The sequence below is a fragment of the Chrysemys picta genome, chromosome 2, assembly GCF_011386835.1.
Source record: "Chrysemys picta bellii isolate R12L10 chromosome 2, ASM1138683v2, whole genome shotgun sequence".
Lineage (NCBI taxonomy): Eukaryota > Metazoa > Chordata > Testudines > Emydidae > Chrysemys > Chrysemys picta.
Genome location: NC_088792.1, coordinates 275149197 through 275176907, shown reverse-complemented (window position 1 = coordinate 275176907; position 27711 = coordinate 275149197). Strand labels below are relative to the sequence as shown.

Genomic DNA, 27711 nt, shown 5'->3' with positions numbered 1-27711 from the left:
TGGTGTTCACGGAGCAGCTGCAGATTGCGGACCACTACTTCTGGGTGGGCCCGAGAAACAAGCACTGACTGGTGGGATCTTATTGTAATGCAGGGTTGGGATTATGAGCAGTGACTGCAGAACTTTTGGATATGCAAGGCCATATTCCTGGATCTCTGTGCTGAGCTAGCTCCAGCCCTCCAGTGCAGGGAAACCAAAATGAGAGCTGCACTGACAGTGCAAAAGTGAGTGACGATTACATTGTGGAAACTTGCAACACCAGATTGCTACCAGATGGGAATCAGTTTAGAGTCGGGAAATCCACTGAGGGGGCTGTGTGAAGGGTCATTAATCGCCTGCTGCTACGCAGGACTGTGACTCTCAGCAATGTGCAGGTCACAGTAGGTGGCTTTGCGGCTATGGGATCCCTGTAATGCGGTGGGGTGATAACTGGTACGCATATCCCTATTGTGGAACCAGACTACTTTGCCACAGAGTACGTCAACAGAAAGGTTATGCAATTAGTGGTGAATCACCAGGAATGTTTCATCAACATCAGTGTTAGCTGGTCAGGGAAGGTGCATGATGCATGTGCATCTTTAAAATACAGGACTGTTCAGAAGCTACAAGCAGGGACTTTCTTTCCTGACTGGCAGAATACCATTGGGAATGCTGATAATGATCCTGAGGGACCCAGCCTGCCCCTAGATCCCCTGGCTCATGAAGCCGGCCACCGGCCACCTCGACAGCACCAAGGAGTGCTTCAACTACAGGCCCAGCAGATGCAGAATGACAGCTGAATGTGCTTTTGGTCATTTGAAGAGTCACTGGCATTGTCTACTCACAAGATTGGACCTCAGTGAGAAAAATATCCCAAAGGTTATAGCTGCCTGCTGTGTCCTGCAGAATATCTGTGAAGCAAAGGGGGCAAAGTTTCTGCTGGGGTAGAGAGAAGAGGTGGGGCGGCTGTCTGCTGAATTTGAATAGCCAGACACAGGGGCTACTGGAAGAACTCAACGCGGAGCTATATGGCTCAGGAAGGCTTTGAAAGAGCACTTTAACAGTGAGTAATGTGTGTTGTTGTAGTGTGCGCTACCTGCCCTTGTTCTTTTGTAGCCAGGTAGGAATTGTTTGGTGCTTGCTGTACATGTAGGAATATAACATTGTCAATGCACATATTAATTTTGTTTGTGACTGATCATATGAATTGTGGGACACTGTGCAGTAACAAGTAATTGGTTGCTTTTGGAACTGCTAAGCACTCAGCAGCATATGTTTTGAACTAATAAAGATGAATTATGTTCCAAATAATAAAATTTTATTCTGTAACAAAATCTGTGCAAAAAAAAAAAGGTGCAATTTTAAAACAAATACATTAAAAACCTAATAAAACTTAATAAATTAATAGTACAGAACTTATGGATGGGAAAGATGAGTCACGTTAATTTCAGCTACACACTCACCAACTGTGGCTTTCACTGGTCAGTGTAGGTAAAGCTGTGATTGTCTTTAATGTCCCCTGGGCTGGAGTGGTAGGGGTAATGCAGAGACCCCCTGATGCCATGTGGAATGTTGATGGGGGTTGTAGGGAGATCCCAATATTGACTCCCAATGGACAACACTGGGAGGTGAGCCGGGATTGTTGAACTTGCAGGTCCACCAGAGTCTGCATCATCTGTGTTTACCACCTGAGAAGCCCCATTATGTCCTGGTGCATCTTCCTCTCCTTTTCCAGTTGGGACTCCTGGGCCTTTCTCCTCTCCACTCTCTTCTTCTCCAGGTTGTCTGCAATGTTCATCCTCCAGGCCCTGTGCTCATGGTCCAATGCAGCACTCTTCTTTCTCCTCCTTATCTGGCTCAGGTGTTCTGCAGAGTGGAGGGGGAGACCATGAAGGCTGCAATGGGTAAGATGGCTGCAGATAAAACACATAGAGGTACCTCTGTCAGTCTATTCACTAGGGAAAGCAAATCTTAAGACACCAAACTCATTCCCATTGCTCCTCTAAAGTTTTAGGCATGACGTTTTCACTTCTGCTTGGGACTGCTTATGCACAGCAAAACTCACAGCACCAGCTATGGTAAATATGGCCCACCAGGGGTTGGGGAAATGAGGAGGGAATTGCTTGGTTGAATGAATCCAGTGGTATAGGGCAATGATACTGAGTACTGGCACCAATTTCCACAGGCAGTGGTGAATTTAGCTGATATCTCACTCCTGAGGGTCACAAAGGCAGAGAGAGCACAGCTGCTCCTGGAATTCCGAAGCCCCCCAGGCCCATATGCTTTCAGCCTGGGTACTGCAATGGCGCTTGCTGAAGTATCACTGAGTGGTATGGGAAAGTGTCCTACCGAGGAGGAAGGAATAAGGCAGCCCTCCCCAGAAACCCTCGGCAGAGGATTGCAGAGTATCTCCAGGAAAGTTTCATTGACAACTCTCAGGAGGATTCAAGGGACATCACTGTTTACATAAACTGCTCCGCATGGCTACCCCTTCCTAGCCCTAGAAGAGAATGAAAAGCAGATAGCAACTCTACCTCTCTTAGCTGTACCACTCAGTACCTATTCTAGCACAAGTAAATTAATGAAAACTCAAGAGATTGTGACCTGCTACTCTGGGGGGGGAGGGGCAGCATCTCTGTCATTGAAAATGTATCTACACTCTTACCAAGGTTCCTTCCCCTGCATCGGGCTCACCTGTGCTTGACTGGCTGGATTGCAGTGGAGTCAAAAACAGGTCCTGGCTCACTGCACCGCTGGATCCCCCGGTCGCCTGTTTCCCACACTTCTCCTCTTCCTCATCCATCTCTTCCTCATCATCATTATTCATGGCAGGGGCCTGTGGCTTGGGCTCCTTGGAAGTATCCCAGGTGCTGTGGGGGTGGTGATAGTTTGCAGCTCTTTGTAAAAGTGGCAGGTCTGCGGCTGATCAACAGATAGCTTGTTGGCCTCCCTGGCCTTCTGGTATGCATTGCACAGCTCCTTGGCTTTCATGTGGCACTGCTGCTGGTCCCTGGTGTACTCCTTCTTGTCCATCCCCTGAGCAATTTGCTCATAGATGCTGACGTTTCTACAGCTGGTTCGAAGTGGTGCCTGCACAACCACTTCTCCCCCAAAAGCCCAGGAGATCCAATATCTTCTGTCTTCTCCAGGCAGGAGCATGCCTGGAGTGTGTATCTGGCATGGTCAGCTAGGCAGTTGCACTCAACAATGGAGAACTGCTAGGTGTGCTCACCAAGCCGGGCAATCAGGAAAAGGCATTTCAGAAATCTGCAGGGCTTTAAAGGCGGGAGGGCTTCCAGTTTCCGTGACATCTTGGCAGTGGAGTTCACAATGGTGACCAGAGTGGTCAGTGTGAGGGGACAGTTAATAACGTAGAATCTGCGTCAACCTAAGTACATTGACCATGGCTCTATGCCGCTCAGAGAGGTGGTGTTACTGGTCAGTGTAAGAGAGTGCTTACAGAGATGGAAGATCAATTTAAGTGTATACACATGGACAGCTAGGTTGGCGTAAACTGCCTTGCGTTGATCTAACTTTGTAGTGTAGACCAGGCTTGAGCCTTTTAAGTTTACACTTGTGTACATTGGGATTTGATTGTGGCCGAGTTACTGAGCTGGTAATCGAAATGGTGGAATTTTTTATTTCGATTTGCTAACCTGGGACATGAAATCAGATGTTCTGCCAAGAACCCAAATAACTCTTATTCATAGATTCATAGATTCATAGATTATAGGACTGGAAGGGACCTCGAGAGGTCATCGAGTCCAGTCCCCTGCCCGCATGGCAGGACCAAATACTGTCTAGACCATCCCTGATAGACATTTATCTAACCTACTCTTAAATATCTCCAGAGACGGAGATTCCACAACCTCCCTAGGCAATTTGTTCCAGTGTTTAACCACCCTGACAGTTAGGAACTTTTTCCTAATGTCCAACCTAGACCTCCCTTGCTGCAGTTTAAACCCATTGTTTCTGGTTCTATCCTTAGAGGCTAAGGTGAACAAGTTCTCTCCCTCCTCCTTATGACACCCTTTTAGATACCTGAAAACTGCTATCATGTCCCCTCTCAGTCTTCTCTTCTCCAAACTAAACAAACCCAGTTCTTTCAGCCTTCCTTCATAGTTCATGTTCTCAAGACATGTTCTCTTGGAGGAGAGCAGATCCAAGAGGTTGATAAATACGTTTATTTGGGCCAGGAAGTCAACATGATCAGAAAGGCGAACTGTCGCGCAGAGAAAAAGCTGGATGGTGCGCATTCAATTACATCAAGGACCTCCTCCAAGGAAAGATCAGCAAAACAACTCGTGCAAATCTTTTCAACTCGACCGTGCTTCCAGCGATGTTATATGGCAATGAAACATGGTCGCTGACAAAGATTGAAGAACATCAAATGTCTGTCACACAGAGGGCGATGGAACGAACATTTTTGGGCATCTTGCTCCGCGATCACATCCCCAATGAAATAATTAGGCAGCAGTCTGGCGTGCGAGACGTTGTTGTTGTTGAAAGCAGGCTCAGCAAAATGCAGTGGGCGGGACATGTGGCCCGACTCAGCGAAAACAGATGGGCCGCAGCTATATCCAAGTGGTATCCGCGAGAACAGAAACGGCCACGTGGTCGGCCTCCAAAGAGGTGGGATGATTTCTTAACAAGGAGATATGGACAAGCATGGCGAAGGATGGCCACAGCGAGAGAAAATTGGAAGACGTGTTGTGATTGGCTCAGTCTCAACTGATGAAGGACCGACAGTCTACGAAGTCTACGCAACCTGGGACAGACTCATGATGTCCGATTTAATAGGGAGTTATCTTTAAAGCTACAGAGTCAAAATCAGTGCTGATTTAGGGCCAATTGTGGATGTTATCTCCATTGTCTACAACAGGAATAAGGAGAACTCAAATGAGCAAGAGCTGCTGCAGGATTGGACCCTAACCCCCTGTCTAGTCAGTCAGATTACATGGCATGTAAATCAGCACAGCAATGTCATTCCCTGTAACAACTAATCAACATCTCTCCCTTGTGTTGAAACAAGCAAACACAAACAAACCCCCAAACCCTATTTCTGAATACAGAACAAGGAATAAACTGAAACAGGTATTTGTTTACTGGGTGTTTATATTTTGAATCCAGAATCACAAGACCATATGCTTAATTAAGGGCACATGGTTGCAGTCCTTGTTCATGTGGTCAGTTCTAGTATGCTGTGGGAACAAGTTTAATTGCTATGAGCTTGCATGAAAGTGGGTACAAAGCGGTGAGCTCAGCATTCACAACATATGACTTTAAAAAACATTCCAGGGTCATCCAACAGTTTGAAAGTGTTACACGTGATTTAGGACAGAGCTGCCTGATCCAGACCTTTTCTTTCCTTTTGATATTCATTCCACTTGCTATTGCTATGTAAATGTGCACTCTGCCTTAGAGCCCAGAAGTATATATACCTTCAAATGCAACCAGGGGCTATACATTATTACTGCCTTCTTACTGATATTAGACACCAATTGTGCCATTTTGCTAGCCTTCCTTATCAGATCTGAGTAAAGACTGAATTCTACTTGTTTCTGAATTGTATTCAGTTGGATGTTCTCTATAACTGATAGGCACCTGCAAGCTTGTTTCGCCTGATTTCAAACCCACTCAAACTTTGTGGGTTCAAAAGTTCAATGTAAAGGCTACTTGGATTCTGCTTAGGAGAGACCATGCAGGGGGAGGAGGAGGAGGACGAGGGAGACATTCTGATATATATATATATATATATATATGGGACATACATGTGCCAGCCCAGTTTTTGAGGAGGGTTCTTCAATTCCAAATGTATAGCACTGGCTTCCATCTAGCTAGAGGAACATATTTTAAAATAGAATTGGAGCAGGAGAGCGAATGGTTTTGCAAAGTCAAATAACAGACTAAGTTAATCACAAAATGTCAAACTCCACTCAGTCTGTTCATCCCTTATGCCTGGTATGATTCAGGGGTGGCAAAATGTTAGCCAGAAACCAACGCTGCAACCAACTATTTAGCCTTTGGCAACCATAGCTCCCAATATGGATTGCTCAGAGTGGCCTAGTGTATCAGATCAAGAGGGAGCATTGCATGCTGGGCCATGTAGTCTCCAGGGGTCACACAAATGTGTTGAACAAGGTGGTTGCAAACTGCTACATTTTACACAAATCAAGAAAAGCCCTCTGGCTTGTGGCAAGTTGTCTGTACAGCCCTCAGCTGAGTAAAGCATGAATGTCCCTCGGTCAGTGTCTGCTGTGGCAAATGCTGCTCAGGAAATTCATCTCATCACCAATGATTAATGAGAATCTCAGCTTTCAAAAATAAATGTATAGCCCTGATGGTTGCAGAGTAAAGCTTGGAAATGTAAAGCCCTATTGCTCGGAAGCCAAATAAAGGCCTCAACATTTATTATTGGCTTAAAAATCATGAGATTTTAAAACAATCTAATGACTTTGGGGGGCTTGCCTCATGAATTTTGAACATTTGCCATTGACAATACTGCATCTGGTACCCTAGGTTTGAATTTAAATGAGAGGGTGAATTTTAACAACTTATAATATATTTAAGAAGTAGCAAAATAATAGGGTTTTGTATCTTTTATAGAACCAGCTTTGGGGGACTTTAAGCTCTGCGATGGCGGGCACACTAATGCAGGATAGGCTAGGTGGGGGAACTAAACATGAGCTCAAGTTGCAAAGTCTGGATCATATTCAAGCATGTCTAAAGTTTGGGAGACTTTAGATCCAGGGTTTCTGCCCATTACACCACTAGAGACTGTAAGGATACACAAACTGTTTCTTTAAAAGTTTACCAGGCAGCCTAGTAGAACAGGCTGGGGAAGGTTCTACAATGAGGTGGAAAGAGAAACGGGATAGCTTTGGGAATAATATCCCTTTCCTCTTTCTAATACAGTTCAGCGTTAGATGAAAAGTAACTTTCTGTTATTCTTGAGCATTATCACATCACAGATACCAAGATGATGTTCAGATCTGGATCCAAAGTTTCTCAAAGCGTGCTCAGGACATGAAGCATTTGTTTCAGGCTCAATCTTAGAAGTTAAAAATCACATAGATTCCATTCTCTACTTAGCAAAACTGGCTGTGAGGCAGTTCTCTTGGTAAAATGCTCAAAGACTTCCTTATTAAACTGCATTTGCCACTTCAGCAAAAGAGCATATTGAGGGAGAGAGTGACCTTAAAGACAAATATTTAAAAATCATAATCTCTTCCTCTACAAATGTTTCAGATTTGACCGTAAGACTCATGCTCCCAGACAGAAAATGACCTCATCCCACGTATAAGTTCTGCTGAATTAGTCAGATAAACTGGCCAAAAGCAGTTTACAAACTGGAAGGAAATGAGTACTTTTGTGTGGCTATGAGTAATGAATTAATTTCAGGCAAGCATCAGGCAAATCTGTGACAGCAGCAAAGCGGCAGGGGAAGAGGAGGGCGGAGTTGATGCAGCAGGAGGCAATCTGTCGTGTTATTTATTTATATTTTTAAATTGAGGTCAGCATCCTCGATCTAAAGCTGCAATGGATGATTTCTAGAAGGACAATTGATCTGTGTGGGTGCATGTCAACATCACCAAGGGATCCATAGACAGCAAGGGAAGGTTCTATTACACCGTAATTCCCAGTTGGTGGGGTGTGTCTCTCGAGAGTGGAATTTCACTTCAGCATAGACCAGCGAAGCTCTAATATACTGTACATGATGTATACGTTAGCTGTTCAAAATTACAACGGCAGCACTATTAATAAGCACATGGAAACACCCAGAGTTACTCATGCAGTGACTAATCATATTACTGCTGCTTGAATGTAAAGAGTGTGTAGGGTTTGTTTGTTTGTTTTTAATTAAATGCACAATGGTCTAACTGGAAAAAATGATACTAAACTTTAACTTTTACTCAGCTTTTCTTCCTTGTTTACAACTGGCAGCAGTAACACTTCCACTCCCACTTTTAACACTAGAATTGCACTGATTTATATGTCAAAAAAAAAAAGGAAGGATGATCTTGTGGTTAAACTCCAGGAGACCTGGGATCAATTTTGGGCTTTGCCACAGATTTCCTGGGTGAGCTTGTGCTTCAGTTCACATCTGTAATATGGAGATAATAAATCTACCCTTTGCTGGTCTGTCTGTATTTAGATGGGAAGTTGTCTGGGACAAGGGCCCTCTCATTTAATGTGTTTGTTCAGCGTTTAGGGCAATGAAGCCCCAGTCCAGGTTGGGGCCTCTAGGCAATACTTAATACAAGTAATAATAATAATGTCCTACATTTCTCGAATTCCTGAGTCCACCTTTAGCGCTAAGCATTATTGTTAACCTGCCTGTATTTTTACGTTCCCTGCTTCAAACAGCAGCATTCTATGGAAGGCACTTTTTGCAGTTTCTTAAGTGGTATTTAGACACATTTCAAGTCCGCAATGCACTACTGACACAAGAGGCAGAGTGGGTTAGTAGATTAAATAAAAATGTGGACAGCACGAACATCTGTGTTCCAATTGTAGCACTGACACTGATTTGGAGCCTGATACAAGTCTAAGCGCATTGAAGTCAATAGGAGTCTTACCATTGACTTTAGTGAATTTTAGATCAGGCCCTTAACCTATTAGTGCTTCATTTCCCCCTTCCTCCATTAGTTAATGTTTGTAAAGGGTGATCTAAATACCTGCTCCGGGTCTACACTCAAAAATTAAGTCAACCCAGTTATGTCACTAAGGGGTGAGAAAAATTCATCCCCCTGAACGAGTTACCTAAGCTGACCTTACCCCCAGTGTAGACAGCTGTAGATTGACAGAAGAATTCTTCGATAACCTAGCAACCACCTCTCAGGGAGATGGAATAACTACTTGATGGAAGAACCTTCCGCTGCAGTGTTGCTGCTGTAGTGTTTCAAGTGTAGATAAGGAAAGCTCTAAGTGTTATGACTTCTCGCTATCAGAACACAATAGGCAGGCGAGAGAACCTGGTTAGTTAGGGTTACCATATTTGAACATTCAAAAAAGAAGACACTCCATGGGGGGTGTTGGCCCCACCCACAGTCCACCCTCACTCCTCTCCCGCTCTGCCTCAGGTCCCGCCACCGCACCCCCCCATATCTCCTAGCCCGCTGCTGGCTTGCTGCGTCCCTCCTCAGTTCCCCACCCACCGCCCGCCTCCTCCCACCTGCCACTCACCTCCTCACTCCCCTGCCAGAAACCCCCATGCCCACCCTGAGAACCCCCGCCTGCCGCTGGCTCACCACTTCTTGCCTCCTTATCCTCGCCCGCCCACCTGCCGCTGGCTCCCTCACACTCGCCTCTTCAACCCCTGCTGCCTGCCGCTAGCCTTTTCACCCCCACCCCCGCTCACCTACTCAACACTCACCTACTCAACCCCGCTGCTCACCCCTCGCCTCTTCACCCTGCCCCGCTCGCCTACTCACTCCTCCAGCCGCAGGTCCCTCTGGCTCCTAGGATCGGGGCAGCCGAGGGGTCTCTACGAGCTGCGCCCGCCACAAGCACGAGCTCCGTGGGTCCCATTGGCTGGGAAAAGCACCAATGGGAGCTGCCAGAGCCACGGAGTGGGGCTTGCAGGTGCCGGCAGCGCGCAGAGAGCCCTCCACCCCCCCTGACCCGACCCTAAAGAGCTTTCGGTTCATAGCTGTACCGCTGAAACAGAGGAAGTCCCTGGGATAGATCACAGCACAGGAAGCGTGGCTGCAAAAACCAGCATGTATTTTGATAGATCATTTCAACCAAATACTCAGTTTGCATCAGATTTGTGGTAGGACCCACTGAGAAGCATAAACGGTCTCTACAGAGATTCAGCCTACTCGGGGGGTTTCCCACTATTTGGTGGTTGGAGTTTATTTACATATTTTAATCCCAAGCCAGAACAGCCTCTCTTTGAGGAACCGGAGAGTCCAATATCAATCTTAGTAATACGTTGCTTTCAAAATTCCGCGCAGGCTACTAATATTAATGGACTAATAAATCTGCAGGGCGCAGAAACTGGAAACAGGTGATTGATTTCAGCTTCCAGATTTAAGGCTTGGGGGGAAAATCTCCACCGCAGGGCCCAAAGCAACTTCCCACCCCCCCACCCCCCTGCTGGGACTGCTGCTGCGCGTGGGAAGCGCCCAGCCGGAGTCGCACGGGCTGGAGAGCGGCGGGAGCCAGGAAAGTTGGAGCCCGGGGAGGAGGTGGCTGCATGCTCTGATGCCGCCCGCCGCCTCTGTGCCTCCGCAGATCGCCGGAGCCTGGCGTTGGCTACTGCCCTGGGAGTGGCAGCGGGAGGTGGCGCAGGACTAGGATGTATGCTGCTGTGGACCGTGGCACCAGACAGAGTGGGGTTTCCTGGGAAATGTTCCTGACCATCGCCATCTGGCTGGCTTGGCAGGAAACCTTCACGGCACCAATTCCTAGGGTCAATGACCTGAACCTGGGAGTTGTAAGTTGCAGCCTCTCAGGGTCCCCTTCCCCTCATGTTACTAGGGTTACCATACATCCGTATTTTCCCAGACATTTTTAGATACTTAAAAATTCCTCCCGGACAGCGATTTAAGGACTAAAAAGCTGGACATGTCCCGGAAAATACGGACATATGGTAACCCTAGGTTAGTCCTTTTCTCAGCAAGGAATTGTGTACAATTTCTCTTTGGATTTAAACTCTCTCAGTATAGCTATATAGATATAGATACATAGAATCAGAGAAGTGTAGCACTGGAAGGGATCTCAATAGATCATCTAGTCCAGTGCCCTCCACTCAAGGCAGGACTACGTAATAACTAGACCATTCCTGACAAGTGTTTGTCTAACCTGTTTTTAAAAACCTCCTTAACTGTTACCAACTTATCTTAATAGAACAAAGTTTATGACGCCTCTAACTTACTTTAAAACACTAATGATAGGATTGCCTGTTAGGCCTCCAGCTACTTGGGCAATGAAACTGACAACAACATCTGTTATATTCCAGGTTAAATACTGCCATTGCAAGTAACAGCCATACATAGGAGTTTGGGGCAGGATGGTACTGGGTGCACATTAGTTATAGGAAACAGACTGATGGTGGGGGCTGGATGGATCTCGCTGTGCAGCCACCGAGAGTGACCCCGCCTAGGACGTGTAGCACACTGCAGTATAAATACTAATTAGCTCCATAGGGATTGTGGTACACTAGTTTGTATGGCAACTTGCGTAATTCTCTAGCACTCTTCTGAGCCCTAAGCAGGCCTCTTGCTGTGAACTGGGGCAGACACAGAAAGAGACTCCTCAAAGCCTTATCAGTGCTCCTCTGTAGCATAGGGCAGGATTTGGCCTTTTGCATAGTTTAGATATTGCATCTTCACATAGTAAATACTTCCTAATTTGGACTACTGGAATTACTGTTTTGTCTTGCAATCCATCCTCCTGCCCAGAAAGACATCATAAACCATTATGATATTCTCAGCCTGAAAATGAGTAATAAATCCCATCCTTACAATGGACAATATACCTTGGAATGTTGGTCTTTTGTGGGTTTTAATTCCCAGGGTTTCAGTTCACATGGGTTTGCACCCCTTATATTATGGATGCATCTCTTCATCTATTTTCTGTCTGTCTCAGGTACTTCTAAAGTGCCTCTCACCATGTGCAACCTAAATTTCAAATAAACTGCAAAGCTCAAAGTGAAACTCAAATGAAATGACCAAGTTTTGCCTTGTTTTCATCCCAAACTCAGCAAAACTTTCAATGAGTCTGGTTAGTAATAAAACCTGAAACCAAGTTCCTGAAACCAAGTTCATTGCAAATGTTGCCAAAGCTTTGCCCAGCTCTAGTCTGACCTCCAGTTTGTTCCACTGGATCTCTTCAACACGCAGGACCCTTCCCCAGGAAGCACCGAAGCACAGCAGACTGAAGAACTCTTAAGTTCTGCATGAAGATTGGCTGAGCCACAAAGTCCAGACTGGAATTTTCCCCAAATGTGGGTGTTTCTGAGCTGGGGTTTTGTTTCAGGCTCATCTCTATGAAGGAATAATCCCTTGGGAAAATAGTCCTGTCTACCTTTTCCTTCCAGTGTTCTTGTTCTTATGGCATAGTTTTAAAAACTGATGAGCTATATACACATTCTGGCATGATCATAACAAATGCAGTGAGATTCAGTGGGGCAGTGCATTGGCTCACCTCTTAGTTTTGAAGGTTTGGATTCAAAATAGGCTCAAGTTCCAAATGAACGGATTTTGGTGACTTCCTCAGCTTCCAGGTCTCAAACTATAACATGAGTACAAAGATGGTAGAACTACTATGTCCAATGTAAAAGACCATGGAAACATGCACTAAGCAAACATGTCCATATTTTAATGTTGTCACCTTTGCTGTTTTGGACCAGTGCAGGGGGGAGGAAAAAAGGGGGGAGACAACTACGCACCATGAGGACACTTTATCATTATGTTAGTGTTTCATAGTTCTGGCTAGTGCAGGACGCAGAATAGATATGTTAAAATCAGGACTCCTCTTTGAAATAGCAAACAGTATGTCTCACAGCAAACCAGAGAAACGGACTTTTCTCCAAAGTAGCTCAAGCCTGTAACAATTTAAACCTACTCCATTGTGGACTTGTGTACATCATAAATCTAATACCCACAAATGTGGTATTTACTGGCAATCTTTACTCAACAGAGCCCAGGCTGTTGATTGACTTCAATGGGAGCACAAGCAGACTGTGTGTTAGAATACAGATGTGATATTTTGAAATTCACAGTCTACCATACTGGTTTTGCTTTATTTTAAACTGATACATGTATATGATACTCTTTTTACTTTCTACAACGAGAGTTCGCTATTATACACATTCATTTTTCAACATTTCCTAAAACTACTGAGCTTTGGACCCTTTTATAAATTGCCACTGCACATCCAGTAGGTGAACTGTGATAAAAAGGTTCTTGCTAGTACATAAAGTGTGGGGACTGAGAACCATGACTCTGGGTTTCTATTTTCAACTATTCCACTGGTTCACTATCATTTGGTCATTTCATGGGACTTGATCCTAAAGTCCTTGCTCATGCTAGTAGTCCCACTGACTTCGTTGCCAGCTTAGGCCCTTGATAGGTGTGATACAATGCCAATCTACAATTGGAAGGAAAGATGGTCCTGTGGCTAGAGAACTAACCTAGAATTTAGAAGATTCGAGTTAAATCTCTGCTCTGCCACAGACTTCCTCTATGGCCTTGGGCAGGTCAGTTAGGGCTGCTCTACACTGCAAATGCATAGCAGCATAGCTGCGTCTCTCAGGAGTGTGAAAAATCCACATCCCCGAGAGACCTAGCTATGCCGACCTAACCCCTGGTGTAGACAGTGCTATGTTGATGGAAGAATTCTTTTGTCAACCTAGCTACCTTTCAGAGAGAATTAACTACAGCGATGGGAGAACCCATCTTATCCTTGTAGTGAGTGTCTTCACTGAAGCGCTACAACAGCTGCTGTAGCAGTTTAAGTGTAGACTTAGCCTTACTCTCTGTACATCAGTTCTCCAATCTGTAAAATGGGCATAATAGTACTCCTGTACCTCACAGGGGTGTTGTGAAGATAAATACATTAAAGACTGTAAAGTGCTTCAATATAAGTAAGTATATACAGTGATTTTTAAGAGTTTAAATATAATCAGTTAAATTCACATAAAATATGATTGTTAATCTCTGTGTCATGAGCAAATTCCATCACACTGTTCTGTCTGCCAGAATGCTTCACTTCCTGTCCTAACCTGTATTATGATATCACCATGCACTGTTAAAGCACTACTGGCCTGCTGGGTGACCTTGGGCAAGTCACGTCATTTCTGTGCCTCAGTTTCCACATCTGTAAAATAGGAATAATGATACTGATCTCCTTTGTAAAATACTTTGAGACCCACTGATGAAAAGTGCTGCATAAGAGCTAGATATTTATTTTCATTATTATTGCATTTCACCCCCAAATTGCTCCATTTCAGAGATGGGCAAAATGATCCCTGATTCTAACTTTTATTTATTTATGTGGAACAACAGGTTTGGCCTGGTTTCCCCTTTCCCCTGTGTAATAGAGGTTACTGCTGTGGGGTGAATGTGGGGTTAGGTCACCCTCCAGCCCTCCTCCTCCCCCTGCGACCTCCCCTTCTCATGGGCCAGGATTAGTGCTGGGGTGAAGAGAGTTACAGCGGGGGTCAGTGTCCCATGGCAGTGTAGTATAGTGCATACATTGAATCAGGATGCTACATTCACCCCTGAATACGGATTCACACACAAGCATTGTGCTTTGCTGCCAATCTAAAGCCAGGGTCCCTGCCCCAGGAAATTTATTGTCGAAGAAAACTTTTGAATGAAGGGTACTATAGAAATTAAACCTATTTTATTGCTACTTGATATTTTAATTTTCTCTTTGAAATGGGAAAAAGAAGGATTTAAAAAATAAAGGTTAAAAAAACATTTTAAACATCAAGGAATATATTAGAGAACCAGAGCACTGGATCTGACTCCCTCCCCACCTGCAAACACCTGCAATTTGCATCCTGGGCCCAAACCAGAACACTGAATCTGAACACCACTGAACATTGGGGAGGTCAGGATCCAAACTGTGCAGGTTGGGCATATAGAGAGCAGGGACTAGATTCACGAAGAGGACCTAGCCATCACAAACTCAACAATTAGGGCTTGTCTACATGTACAACACTGCAGTGGCACAGCTGCACCACAATAGCGCTCAGCCCTGATGTACACTACAAACTTATGTTGGTTTCACTGTCACTCAGGGGTGTGGAAAATCCCCCGACCTAACCCCCACTGTAGACAGCGCTCTGTCAATGGGAGGATTTATCCCATTGACACAGCTACCACCCTCTTGGGGAGGTGGATTAGCTACCCTGACAGGAGACGCTTTCCCCTAGGTGTAGTTAGTGTCAGCGGCGCAGTTAAGTGTAGACAAGCCCTCAGCGAAGATGCTACCTATGCCGATGGGGAGCTTCTTCTGTTGGCGTAGGTACTCCACCCCACAGAGAGGTGGTAGCTATGTTGACGAGAGAAGCCCCCCCATTGGCATAGCACTGTCTGCACCGGGGGCTAGGTCAGATAACTGTGTCACTCAGGGGGGGTGGATTTTGCCATCTTGCGTGAGGGCCAGGCCTGCTCTGGCCAGGCTTATGGCCTTGGGCCCTGCAGGCAAGCTAGGCTACGAGCACCCCGTGTGCCCATCTTGCTGGTGGGGCGTTGGCAACGGCTCCCTCCAGCTCGCGGGCTGTCTATGGTGTCAGGCCAGGGGGCAGAAACATCAAGGCCTGCGGGGTTGGCTGGCTGGTAGCCAAAGGGTGGTTTTGTGACTATCCCTGGCCCAAAGCGGCAGGCGGGGCCCAGCTCCCCGCAGCCTCAGCTCCAGCTGGGCGGGCCTGTAACGGGCCAGGGGCGGAGGGTGCCAGCCTGGACCTCTCACGGGCCAGGGTAGCTTCCCTCAGCTTCCGCGCACAGCTCGGGCCTGGGGGCGGGGCAGGGGCTCTGCAGGCTCCGCCGCGCGCCTCTCCCCGCCCGCGGACAGGCGGAGCCCCGCGCAACAGGCGGCCGCAGGTAGCGCTCGAGCGGGGCGGGGCGGGGCGTCCCCAGGGGCGGCGGCGGCGGCGGCGGCGGGGGGGCGGGGCCGGAGCGGTATAAATACCTCGCGAGGCGGGGGCTCGGACCCAGACAGGCTCGGCGTGACTTGGCTGAGGAGCGGGGTCCGGCTGCAGAGACAGACAGAGGCGGCGGTTCCTTCGCTAGGTGAGCGGCGCTAGCCCGGCTCCTGCCCCGCTCGTCCGTGGGGTGTCCGGGAAACCCCGAAAACGAGGGGCGGACCCTGCCCGCCCCCCACTTCTCCCCCAGGGCAGGGACGGGGGGGTCCTTCGGCCGTTGCCGGCCCCTCAATATCCTTTCTTCTCCCCCCCCCCCCGGTCAAGGAAGGGGGGTCCTTCGGCCGTTGCCGCCCCCCCCCATATTCTCTCCGCCCCCCCCCCCCCCAGGTCAGGGAAGGGGGGGGGTCCTTCGGCCATTGTCTACCATATTGTCCCCTAGGCGCTTCTGAGGGTAGAGAAAGGGGGTTCCTATGGCCATGCCCCTCCTCCTCCATGTTTCTCCCCCCTCCCAGGGCAGGGAAGGGGGCCCCTCGGGCATGCTTGCCCCCATTCTCCCCATTGACTGCAGGGAAGAGGGGGCCCAGTGGGCTTAGTTTGGTGCTGCTGTCCCGGATGTAAGTGTCCTGTCCTGCGGGGTGGGTGTGTTAGTCCCCATGGCTGTGGGGATCAAGTCTTCGCTCAGTCCCACAGGACCTAGCGGTCAGAGCTGCTCTGCTGTGGCGAGCTGCAAGAGGCTGGAAGGAGGGCTACTTAACTTCCCAAAGTGCGACTCCTCTGAGGGCTGAGCATCCCAGCCAGAGTGGCTCTGCTGCTCCGGAAGGGCTGTGCACTGAGCTCCTCTACCTTCCCTCACCCTGCTTCCCAGAGCCCTGCCTCGAGAACGGGAGCACCTGCCCCCTCTCTGCTCCAATGTTCCAGCTTGGCAGGGTCCCTGCTGCCTGTGGGTGGGGATGAGGGACACGGGAGGTGTGGAATCTGAGGGCTGCACCCTGGGGAGGAAGTTAGTCCCTTGTGGTGGGGGGGGGGGGGGGAGGAATGGAATAGGCAGGATCAGCAGCAGTGTGTTGATAGGAATCAAGATGGGTGAGATCCATAGTGTCCACCAGTTGGACCCTGAAGAATTGGGGGAAATCCTGGTACCTATTGACTTCTTCAGTTTGGCCAGTTACTAATGTATTATCTGAACAAATTTACTAGCTGGGCTCTATATTAAGTCCCCTAGAATCTTAGGGCTTGGAAATCTCACTGGAGACTTGTGGCTAATGGGAGAGATACAAAGTACTGGCAGTTCAGGTTTCCATAGCAGATGTCCCAGCTCTTCTCCCTGCCCCTCTCTGAAAGCAGTGAAACAGCTGGAATCTTGTTAAATGCTGATGCTATGATTCAGCCTCTTTGCACTTACAGAATTGGGAAGGGTTTGGAACTGAAAAACTATTTCTCTTTGTATGAAAGGCATTACATAAGTTAGTTATTAGTGTATTTCAGCCATATCTACCAAATTTTCTAGCACAACTGTAGCCTTGACTGCAACAGATCAGTTTTCATTGTTTACTCTTGTGTGTCTCACTATGTGTTTATAGCTGTAGTTTAAGTAGACTGACTACTTCTGAGGCACTATTCATGTTCAAAGCAAGATGCTTTGAAGATGGAATTGGATGAAAATGTGTGGTTAAGGATAGTTTTTTTTTTTAAGTGTTGCTGCCTTCCTTTAGAATGCTTGCAAACTGAGGTGTCCCTGTATCTTACCCATTGTTTTATACAGCTCCCAAGAAGTGTTCCCTACTTAAGGCTTGCAGAGATTAATAAGTAAGATGGCAGTAAACATCTGTTAATTTCTCCTGAAAAGTCTGAGGGCATCATCTAAAAATAGATCTTGGAGGACCAAAAGAAGTAACTTAAAGGGAAATGGTTGGTTTGTAAATGGTCAGCTTGAAATCTAGAAAATTGTAAAAAATTAAAAAAAAAAAAAATCAAAGGTGGTTTCAGGCCCTATAGCTGTCCTTGAGTGCCCTTGCCAAATGTTGTGGTTAGAGGGTCATGATTTCCTATGTTTGACATATATTTTTTTTTTTGTCTCCTGTTGTGTAAAAGACATGCAAAGAGAAACTGACCATACAGGGGAAACAATGAAACTGACTTGTCATATGGTCAAAATAAATGCTAAAAATAGGGAGAAACAAAACCATTGTGTCTAATTTGCAGTTCCAACAATCAGATGTAACTTGTAACAATGGCAGCAAAAATTGAGACAAATGCATTAGAAACTGTCACTTTAAATTTAGTGCTGGGAACAACAGGTACTTCTATTCCTTAATCTAAAATCCTTGTTCTAGCATAGTTTGACTCAGAATGCCTTTACTTCGCATGTGATAAAAACACATAGTGCTGTTTGTGGTGTGTTTATGCTCTAGATACTTCCATGCACTGTAAGAATAATGATTTTACAGATCAAATAGTAAAAACAGGAAGTAAATTGGAAGCAAGAGAATAAGACTATACCCAGAATACAAGTAAATTTCTTCCATGCAAGTTTGTGCATTAGTCTGTTTGGAAAGCATGAGTTTTCAGAAACTGTATAGTGTATCTTTTTTTTGTGTGTACAATCCTTTATGAAATACTACTCTGAAACTAGTCTGAGCTAGTCATTGTAAAAGGCTCAATACAATGAAAACAGAGTTAATGCAGTGAGGATGAAAATTTGATAGATTAATGTAAATAGGAATATTACAGAAATTTGTTTACCTAGTACTTTGCAGTACAACCTGCACAGATACCATCACATAGGGTTTATAGTGTGGAGTAGTTTCAAACTGGGGTAAAAACTAAGGCTAGGTAGTCTCTTGAGACTTGTGTTGGCATTCAACTTTGAGAATTTGGGCCCAGAGTTCCTAAAATGAACACGAGTGAGCAGAGACATGAAAACTGTCACATGATAGGGAAATGAACATATAGGATAGTGGTTAGACTCAGCCAAACTTGTGGTGAGCACAGCCTGGAAGTTTTTAAAGAGTTGAATGTACTGTATTGGGCAATGGCTGTCAGAACTAGGGCAGAAAGATTCTTTGCACCACTAAATCTATTTGAAATTGTAGTACAAAGCAGAACTCTTGTGCTACAGGATAAAAAGAATACTTGGCCCAAATGAAGTATTGGTGCTACTTCACTTAAGTGTGGTTGTATTTTTTTTGGAAATTTTTTTAATAAATCTGGATGAAAATCAGAATTTCCATTTCCACATGTGTTTTGGAACAAAACATCTTAATTTTTTTCTCTGAAATTTCTATTCAATCAGTTTGGAAACATCACTGTTTTGTTCAGACACTTCTGATTTGAAATGTTACAATAGTTCTAAACTAAAATGTTTTGTTTATTTGAAGAAAATAAAAACACTTTGGGTCAGTGATGTTAATCTGTGTCCACCTGAGTTGCCATGCTGTCTCCTGCCCCTCTTTTCATAGTTTGGGCTCCCCAGCTGGACTACATCTCCCATGATACACTCTGGTCATAGGATTTGACTGATGAGCAGTGGTGGTCCAACCAGATATGGAACCACAGTGAATCATGGGAGATGTAGTGCAGTTGGGGAGCCAGGTCTATTAAAGAGAATGAGTTCACAAGGCACTCAAACTACAACTCCCATGAGACACTGCAGCAACTGACCAAGGTCAATGTTGATTTGACAACAATAAGTATTTTGATTTGGGTCAGCTCAAGACAGTGTCATTTTGATTTTTCTGACAAATGCAAAAAACTTACCTATGGCCTCACAGAGCTGGGAACAGAATCCAAGTGGTTTGATTCCCAGTCCAGTGCCTTATCCAGTAGACTCTATTGTCTTCCAAAACTAATAAGAACTTAAGATTTACCAACTACATACATATGCAGCATGAGGGCCTTTCTGGAGAGTTAACTGTTCGTTCTCTTTAGCTCAACATATGTCCTCTCCAGAGTCTAGAAGTGTGTTTTAGTTGTATGAAACAAATAGAAAAACCTGGGAAAGTAAATAGATGGAATTAGTTCAGACTGTGCCAGCATGCAGTACCAATGAGCAAATCCTACTTGAACAACAAAATAGAAATTGCAGAGTGCTTGAAGGAATATTATTGTGGTAGCAGTGAGAACTTCAAGCAGTAATTGCATGCATCAGTCATTGAAATAATGAATGACTAAATGCTGATTTAAAAAAACAAAAACAAAAAATGAAATGATTGTAGTCATTTTCAGTTTTCTATAGTTCAGGTCTAAGTTTCACATTCTTGTCCCTTAAATAATAAAGCAAGTTTGAACAGAAGAATACTAAGAACAAAATGCATGCAATTATCAATAACCACATTACTAATTTCTTCCAAAACAAAATGAAGTAATGTTAGAGAATTGGCGTACCATTAATCAAAATTGCATGCACAATATTAATCTTCCTCCCATCACTGCCTTGTAACTAATCATATTTGGAAGTTGATTGGTGTTTGGAAAATTTGTACCATCATGTCCTGCAATTGTACAAGAATTTCTCAGTGAGTCTTACTGCTCTATAGAAAAAGGAGGAAGAAATAGTAAATTCCATCCTCTTAACAACTGTACTTGGGTCCCAATGTACTTCTCAGAGGTGCATGTTTTAAAAAAAGAAAATAGTTTCCTTGGCATTGGAAACACGTGAGGTAGCCTTAGCCTTTTTATATAAGGCTTGCAGTAGACAGCAACACCCTTTTCAAATACTGCTTTGGATGCCAATGAAGATGACTAAAATCTGGGTGAGGCCACTTGAAAATCATGCTCAGTACCACTGAATACTTCAGTAATTCTCTCCAATCATGCTCTCCTCCCTATCCTTCTCCCTTCTGCGTTCTTTGGTCAAGATGAAGTGAACAGTTGGCTGGATGTAATCCCCATTGCCAATTCTGCTTGGCTATGAGGCTTGGCAGAATTAGATTTTTATAATTTTGTTGGATAATATCAATTACCTTTAGGCAAACAATTTAAAATGATAAATGCTTATCTGTAAATTTTGATTCTCAATAGAAATATTTTTTCATGGGTTTGTGCATGGTGAAATGACCCTTACTGACACAATAAAAATCTAATCTTTCCAGCCGTGCAATGATGTGGACATAGGACTGGAACGGAGCTCCTTTGTCTTGAGTCCAGTCCCTTGCATCATAAGCAACCCAACATGATTCTTTTCATAAATTTATCCATCTTTATTTGAATGTATGTTAAAGGAATAGCAGCAGTAAGAAGCAATTCAGAACTATTCCTGAATAGGTATCCCTTCAAATAGTTATATCTGAATATAACACAGCCTAAATAGTGCTTGATTTTGGTGGGTTCTCCACATTGACTTCATAAAGAGTGGCAGGAGAACATGGTTCACATACATGCAGGCATCATATTCATCAGTCTTGGGTCCTTTAGCCCCAAGAGTAGAAGCAGCCCCTACACCTTGAACTAAAGAAGTCAGTTTCCACTTACTCTTAGATCAAGAGGATGGTGCAGGATCAGGCCTGTTTTCTTCATACTCTCATAACAGAATGTTATTGTCTCTCGACTATCTCCAATTCCATAGGCCAAATTTGACTTTGTATAGCATAGATATACAGTGTCTTTGCTGATGTAAGACTGAGTAGTCTGGTGATATTTTCCAGACATATATTTGCACAAAGCAGGATGCATGTGAATTTTACAGTTCTGATTTTAATGTGTCAGACAACACTTCCTGTATTCCTTTTGTTTTGCGTTACTTCCCTTTCAGTTGTTACAATTCTATTAAATCTTTTTCAGTTGTCAATAATAGTATTTCTCTGCATAGCTGGAGACCTACCACACAGTTCCTTTCAAATAAACACTGCTTGTTACAAACAGAGCAGACTTTGCATACGTGAGCTAAAAAAGTAATTGGTGGCAGTAATAACTGATTCTCTGTGGAGTAGCCACTAGAGAGGGATGTGGCACTTTGCCAGTGGATTGCATGACTGCCCGACAGCAATGAAATGCTTTAGAGTCATGATTCCTGAGTTTTCATCCTGGCTTTAGGAGTATGCTCTAGTAGCCAGAACAGGTGGACTGAAATAGGAATCTGGGGTACTGTTAGTTAATAATAAATAATGCTCCAAATCCTTTGATGGTTGGATAGTTGAATTTAACTGAAAGCAAAGCCAAGCATGATTTGGTGCATGGCAAGGTGTATGAATCTGTGCTTATTGATTCCAATTTTGCCAGTAGTGACCATGTGCAACTTCAGATTGACATTTGGCTGCTTGCTAGGGTAGATGGGGCTCTGCTTTATAATAAATTGTTATACCCCAAATTTCCACCCATCTGTGGAAAAAGCCAAGTCACAGCTTCCAGATCAGTGCACTTTCCCTTAGACTAAAGGGTAATTTGAAGTAGAGGGTGGACAGGAAAGCAAGCAGTAGGAAGGGTCAGAAAGTTAAGGCGCAAATGTAGAACAACTTCTATTGAACATGTGCAAATGGAAACTTTCAGAGAACTAACTATGCTGAGTTTAAGATAGATTTATCATAGGAGAACAAAAAGAACAATGAGCAATGCGTTCTCTGGGCTGGATATTGTATGCCAATGCCAGATTCTCACCTCCTAAAGCAAGCCTCTACTCTCAGCTCACCCATGGTCAGGGATCCCATGGTGGCCAGAGGAAATGCTACGAAGGCAAACTGAAAGCATATCTCAAGAAAACCAGATATCACAAGTTGGGAGAAGTAAGCCACCAGCCAACATCCTCCATCAGGCAGTGGCCTGCTTTGAGCAGAAGTGCCTTGTTCTTGAAGCTGAAGAGAGAAGTCAGGAAAAAGAGGACTTTCTCCCAGCAGGCAGCTGATGTGCCAGGAAATGTCTGCACATGCTGTGGGTGGATCTGTGGTTCCAGGATCGGACTCCTGGATCATCTCAGGACCCATATGTTAATCTGTGGTAGAGATAATCCTTGAATCTAGGGATTGCTGATGATGACCTCACCATAGTACCAATAATTCAGTCAATACATAGAAAATATATGACTTCAGTGACCAGTCTTCCCACATAACATAGTGAATAGTCTAAATACCGGTAGTTTGTTCACAAAGTGTAGGCTGACATTTGTGCATGAACTATCTGAATACTTATTCATCATAATAATTTTTATGGCAAGATGACTTTCCAATTAGTCAAACACGGAGAAACTGATTTTTTTTTTCCAGATCTCTTTATAAAAATACCTCTAATGAAAGCTGAACTACTTTGATGAACATAGCTTAAATTTTGCAGTATTATACATTGGTGCTTCCATTGATTGAATTCCTGTCTTCAGTAGTTCAACTGAGATGGAGTTTTTCTAAAGCTCAAGGGCCCTGTGCAGTTAAAACAGTGATGGTGTTAACTCATTATTACTATTATTATTTTGTCAATGCCATGGCAGACTGGTATACAGCTCCCATTGTTAGCAACAGGAATAGTCTAAGTGGTCCAGTAAAAGGCTGACAATGCTTGTTTGGGCATCACGTAAGTTTTCTTTGTTTTTAGGGTCAAACAATGGGACTTTTGTCACTTTCCCTCCACTGATGTTTAACTTGCTACTAGTTTAAGGATTCTCATCAGTTTCAATTACCAACTTTTGTGGAGTATTGAGGATGTTTTAGAACCTTAATTTAACAATTTATCATGCTGACCCATATTGTCTCGCTGTTTACCATGTCCTCCTCCATCAGACTGTATCCATCACTCTCTTCTTCTGCTTAGACTATAAAATCTTATGGGGCAGATGCTATCTTTGTGTTTTGCTTTTTGTGCAGCACCTAGAACAGCAGTGTTTCAGGTCCATTACTGGAGCTTCTGTAGTACAAGTAGTAAACTATTTTGTAATCTACACATGCAACTTAATAGGTATATCTCTATATATTAATCTCATAGAGCTGGAAGGGACCCTGAAAGGTCATTGAGTCCAGCCCCCTGCCTTCACTAGCAGGACCAAGTGACCCCCTCAAGGATTGAACTCACAAGCCTGGGTTTAGCAGGCTAATGCTGAAACCACTGAGCTATCCCTCCCCCACTTAAGCACATAACATTCAAAAGTTGCAGAATTGTAAGTAGTGGGTACTATTCCAACTACTCACTAGTACTGCTTGCAGTAGCAGTGCTGTCCTGCATCTTGGAACACCTTCTCACTATATATTCTTATTTTAAGTATTCTCTCCACTACAATCAATGTTATAGCAGCTGATAGATGGAAATTGCCTTATGAACTGGTCAGTCTTAAATCTTTCCCACACCTTAGATTTTCATTCTCCTCACCCCATCAGGTAACTAGGAAGAGAGAATGCAATTTAGGCAAGGGTAAATTCAGCTGTGTATCTGTCACACCAACTTCTTGCTTGTGTGACCTCTGAATACTCAACTGTACTGAAGCTAAATTACACTTGTAGCATATAAAATGTAGTCCATTAAAAGATTTGGAATGGGGGGTCTGGGGGAACCCTTTGGCTGAGTCTCTTGACTCTTTATCAGTGTAAACCAGGCTTCCAGCAAGGGCTCCCTTGGAGCATAGGGTCATCCATTCTGCACTTAAACAGATACAGTTGGCCAGCCTAGATAAGCTGGACCAGGCTCTACTTCTTCCCATTCCTACTATCTCTTGCTTCACTGAACTACTGGAGAGTGGAATGGATGGTCTGTTTTGGAGAATCTTGAGTCTTGCAGTCTTTTGGATTGCAGTCTTTTCTTTCATGAGCAATTCCCGATTTGTTATGTAGAAGATCTCTGGGTGACTGATATTAGTTCCTTGCTTCCATAGCTTTTTGTGTGAAGTCCAAGAGTGGTGGTGGTAAACTCTAATTATCAATGTACCAACACACTTGATTTGAGTTATGGATCTTTCCTGCCCATCATGGGGTTTTGTGGGTGATTTTGTGATGTAAGCCAATGTCCATGAGGAGCATAGAATCATAGAATATCAGGGTTGGAAGGGACCTCAGGAAGTCATCTAGTCCAACCCCCTGCTCAAAGCAGGACCAATCCCCAACTAAATCATTCCAGCCAGAGCTTTGTCAAGCCAGGCCTTAAAAGCCTCCAAGGAAGGAGATTCCACCACCTCCCTAGGTAACACATTCCAGTGCTTCACCACCCTCCTAGTGAAATAGTGTTTCCTAATATCCAACCTAGCCCTCCCCCACTGCAACTTGAGACCATTGCTCCTTGTTCTGTCATCTGCCACCACTGAGAACAGCCGAGCTCCATCCTCAGCTATCAAATCCTCCCTCATCCTTCTCTTCTGGAGACTAAACAATCCCAGTTCCCTCAGCCTCTCCTCATAAGTCACGTGCTCCAGACCCCTAATCATTTTTGTTGCCCTCCCCTGGACTCTTTCCAATTTTTCCTTCTTGTAGTGTGGGGCCCAAAACTGGACACAGTACTCCAGATGAGGCCTCACTAATGTCGAATAAAGGGGAACGATCACATTCCTAGATCTGCTGGCAATGCTCCTACTTATACAGCCCAAAATGCCGTTAGCCTTCTTGGCAACAAGAGCACACTGTTGACTCATATCCAGCTTCTCGTCCACTGTGATCCCTAGGTCCTTTTCTGCAGAACTGCTACCTAGCCATTCGGTCCCTAGTCTGTAGCAGAGCATAGGATTCTTCAGTCCTAAGTGCAGGACTCTGCACTTATCCTTGTTAAACCTCATCAGGTTTTTTTGGGCCCAATCACCTAATTTGTCTAGGTTCCTCTGTATCTGATCCCTACCCTCTAGTGTATCTACCACGCCTCGTAGTTTAGTGTCATCTGCAAACTTGTTGAGAGTGCAGTCCACACCATCCTCCAGGTCATTAATAAAGATATTAAACAAAACAGGCCCCAGGACCGACCCTTGGGGCACTCCGCTTGAAACCGGCTGCCAACTAGACATGGAGCCATTGATCACTACCCGTTGAGCCCGACGATCTAGCCAGCTTTCTATCCACCTTACAGTCCATTCATCCAGCTCATACTTCTTTAACTTGGCGGCAAGAATACTGTGGGAGACTGTATCAAAAGCTTTGCTAAAGTCAAGGAATAACACATCCACTGCTTTCCCCTCATCCACAGAGCCAGTTATTTTTTCATAGAAGGTAATTAGGTTAGTCAGGCATGACTTCCCTTGGTGAATCCATGCTGACTGTTCCTGATCACTTTCCTCTCCTCTAAGTGCTTCAGAATTGATTCCTTGAGAACCTGCTGCATGATTTTTCCAGGGACTGAGGTGAGGCTGACTGGCCTGTAGTTCCCCGGATCCTCCTTCTTCCCTTTTTTTAAAGATAGGCACTACATTAGCCTTTTTCCAGTCATCCGGGACCTCTCCCGATCGCCATGAGTTTTCAAAGATGATGGCCAATGGCTCCGCAATCACATCCACCAACTCCTTTGGCACCCTCTGATGCAGCGCATCCAGCCCCATGGATTTGTGCTCATCCAGTTTTTCTAAATAGTCCAATAGAGCAAGGGATTACTAAACTCCCCAACTCCTGAATTATGCAGTATTTGAACACTATCACTAGAACTGAAAAGATTATTTTACCAAAGGAATAATTGACTTATCTGAGGTATCTAGGGCAACACTTAGCCTGTCTAAGGGCTTGTCTACACTGACACTTTACAGCGCTTGCAACTTTCTCGCTCAGATGTGTAAAAAAACACCCACCTGAGCATAGCAGGTTTAGCGCTGTAAAGCACCAGTGTAGACAGTGCATCAGGGCTGGGAGCCACGGCCCTTGTGGAGGTGGGTTTTTTAAGAGCTCTGGGAGAGCTCTTTCCCAGTGTTCTGCTGTGACTACACAAGCCACGTTAAAGCTCTGCCACGGCAGTGCTCTAACATTGCCAGTGTAGACTAGCCCTAATTGAAGGTCTTTTCTTCTCTACTTCTGTAGGAGACCTATAATGTAGATCCTCTGCACCAGTGTCTTATTGAAGATCAAGTTGCACCAACACACAATGCCCTCTTTGTGTTAGCATAGTATGTATTTTAGAGGATTGCTGTAGCTACACCAGTCTAATGTAGATAGGGCCTAAAAACATGAATGAGATTCCCCACTTTTTTGTTGGAGCCCCCATTGTAACGGATGAACTATGAGGTTTCCTTTCCTGTTCCCCTTGCCTTGCCATAAGCTAATGTGATTCTGCTCCTGCAGGTTGGCAAGCACTGATGTTTGATCAGTTTTGAGAAGACTCTGTTCCAATAATTAAGGTGCATTAAGGCTTTAATTCTCCTCAGTAATCATGTGTGAGCCTTTTGAAATTTAATCCTTTACCTTGGCTGGAATTGCATCTAATAACCAGGTTCAAGTTTGTGGGAGCCTACTGCTGAATATGTTGGCAGGATGTTAAATTAATATAGACCCAAAAGCTGACCTGGCGAAGTGAAATGAAAACCTTGGGATTTTGTTTTTTCCCTGGTGCTGGCAACTTTACACAAATGCTTGCAAATATAGATTAACTTTGTGTATTGAGCACTTGGGCAGGGGAAAACTATTTTGATCCAGGAAAGTTATGCCGGTACATCAGCTATAAGCTACAGTGTAGTATTAGAGGGCAACACACAGCACCTCTTTAAACATAATGAAACTTGCAGTGAACATGTGTAAAACCACTTTCCCCAAGCAACTTTCTCTTCAGAAAATAAATTGGCTCACTGAGGTCAGATACTGTTTGTGCTTCAGTCTTTGAATCAGTGGAACAATACTATGCCAATTATATCAGGAATATTGGCTTTTGTTGAAAATCTTTCAAGTGCTCTTAATTGATAGAAGGAAAACCTACTAAATCAGAAATGCCTGAGCTGATGCAGAAGTATGATTTGAATATCCAGTGATTTCCAGATATCAAATCTTGTTACACACAAAGCTTTTTCTCTTTAGATCTTCACAGAAGTAGTGGAGAAGCAGGTTGGTCAGCACTTCCTAGCTTTAGTTTTTACTAAACATAATGTAACAACTTTGAACTATTGCAAAAACAATCATTTCAGTGCCATAAGATATCTAAGGTATTCTTTCTGGCATGGCTTTTTAAATCCTTTGTTTTGTGTTCTAACGTCCTGGAAACCTAAACCATTCCATGTAAAAACGTATGGGTATTTCTACCACAAAAATACAAGTTGTGGTGTGGTTCCC

General features: G+C 44.5%; 1 protein-coding gene across 4 annotated transcripts in view; it reads left to right on the top strand.

Annotated features, from left to right (window-relative positions):
- The first annotated feature begins 392 nt into the window (after positions 1-392).
- Positions 393-27711, top strand: part of NDRG1 (N-myc downstream regulated 1) — a 69528-nt gene continuing 42209 nt past the window's right edge. Inside the window, exon 1 of one of the 4 annotated variants that reach the window (XM_065586216.1) lies at positions 393-1042. The gene's annotated coding sequence lies outside the window, so the exon portion shown is untranslated. Of the gene's footprint in view, positions 1043-15451; positions 15540-15568; positions 15729-27711 lie in introns of those variants that run through there. The other 3 variants (XM_065586217.1, XM_005310511.4, XM_065586218.1) reach the window with 3 other exon arrangements.